This window comes from Meriones unguiculatus, chromosome 12 (genome assembly GCF_030254825.1).
Source record: "Meriones unguiculatus strain TT.TT164.6M chromosome 12, Bangor_MerUng_6.1, whole genome shotgun sequence".
NCBI classification, from domain to species: domain Eukaryota; kingdom Metazoa; phylum Chordata; class Mammalia; order Rodentia; family Muridae; genus Meriones; species Meriones unguiculatus.
The window spans coordinates 59,351,352-59,353,296 of NC_083360.1; the positions used below are offsets into that span (position 1 = coordinate 59,351,352).

General features: G+C 44.1%; 1 pseudogene; it reads right to left on the bottom strand.

The window, feature by feature from the left end:
- Window positions 1–396: 396 nt before the first annotated feature.
- LOC132646931 (U2 spliceosomal RNA) lies at window positions 397–501 on the bottom strand (annotated as a pseudogene).
- Between the last annotated feature and the right edge of the window lie 1,444 nt (window positions 502–1,945).

Below are 1,945 nucleotides of genomic sequence, written 5' to 3' on the forward strand. Positions count from 1 at the left end.
TCCTTCTGATCCTAGTATATCAGGTCACATCTGGAGTGGCTGCATTGTCTTCCTGTGGCCTGGTAAGGCTGCTCCCCCATCAGGGGTAGATGATCAAAGAGCAGGCCAATCATTTCCTGTCAGAGACAGTCCCTGTTCCCATTGCTATGGAACCTGCTTGGACACTGAACTGCTATGGGCTACATCTGTGAGTGATTCTAGGTTATCTCCATGAATGGTCCCTGGTTGGAATATCAGTCTCAGAAAAGACCCCTGTGCCCAGATTTTTTGGTCCTGTTGCTCTCCTTGTGGAGCTCCTGTTCTCTCCAGGGCTTACTATTTCCCACTTCTTTCATAAGATTCTCTGCATTCTACTCAAAGGTTGGCCATAAGTCTCAGCATCTGCTTTGATATCCTGCAAGGTAACGCCTTTCAGAAACATTTTTCAATTAAAAAGCAGTGATTTTAAACTGATAAGAATGGATACTACACTTGATCTTAGCCAAAAGGCCTAGATGCAGACCTCCCCTACCAGTGGATTGAAAGAGGGACACAGGAGGAGAATACAGAGGGAGGGTGGGACTGGGAAAGGATGACAAAGGCGTGTATAGCTGAGATACAGAGTGAATAAATTATAATAAATAATTAGATAGATAAATAGATATGACTTAAATACAAAAGACAATGCCTTTTCTTTTGTATTAATAATTTTTTCTAATTTATTTTTATATAATTTTTATTACAACTTATTCACTTTGTATCCAAATTGTAGCCCCAACTTTGGTCCCTCCCAATCCATCCTCCATCCTTCACCTCCTCCCATGTCCCTTCCCCAGTCCACTGATAGTGGAGGACCTCCTCCCCTTCAATATGACCCTAGGTTATCAGGTCTCCTCAGGATAGTCTTGGTCACGCTCCCCCGACTCAGGGAGAGGTGATTGAAGAGCCAGCCACTGAGTTCATGTCTGAGACAGGCCCTGCTCCCCTTATAAGAGAGCCCATTTGGAGACTGAGCTGCCACAGGCTACCTCTGTGCAGGGGTACAGATTATCTCCTTGACTGGTCTTTGGTTGGAGTATCAGTTTCAAAAAACACTCCTGAATCCAGATTTTTTGGTTCTATTGTTCTCCTTGTGGAGTTCCAGACACTTCCAGGTCTTTCCATCTCCACCTTCCTTCAGAAGATTTCCAAAGTTTGACTATTACTCTTAGCATCTCTTTTAATACCCTACTGGGTAGAAGCTCTCTATGTTAGGCAGCCTTAGGCTGAATGTTCCTGATGCAGTAGGAATTGTGAAGGCTGGCAGAGTGGTAGCCACATGGATATAGGGACAGGCAGCTTGCAGCTCAGGGCAGCTAGGCCTGCCCCAGGAGGCTTGATCAGTCTGGCTACCATTTACTTGCAGTTACCATGCCTAAGGAATGAGGAAAATTGGCTTAGATCCCTTCCACTCCCAACCCTCTGTCTGAAGATTCCCTGGGGTATCCCAGCTGCCCCAAGCTGTATGCTCCCCCCCTTCCCCTCTCTTCATCAAGTTCCATTGCTCAGCCACCACTCAACCAGTCCTCACCAGACCTGCTGCACCAGCAACATTCAGGTAAGAACCCCTCGCAAATCCTCCACTCTCTGTGTCCACTGAAGTTTGCCAGGTTGCCCTGAGCTACATGGTGCCCACCCAGCTTCATTTTCTTTCTTTTTAATGAAACAAAATATTTGCATGGTTTCATCATCTGATACAGTATACCAAATTGTATTTAAACTATGTTTGTCTTTATATTATCACTATAATATTTTTTCAAAGATTTCATACAATGTTTTGTGATCACATTCACCCCTTTACTCAACTCTGATAACTCTTTTGTAACTACCCAAATTGTATTTGTATTTTTTTAAGCTATCAAGAACAATTTGTGCTCCCCAAATTGTTGACCTTCCACTGAAGGGTGGTTGACTGAACCAAGGCTAT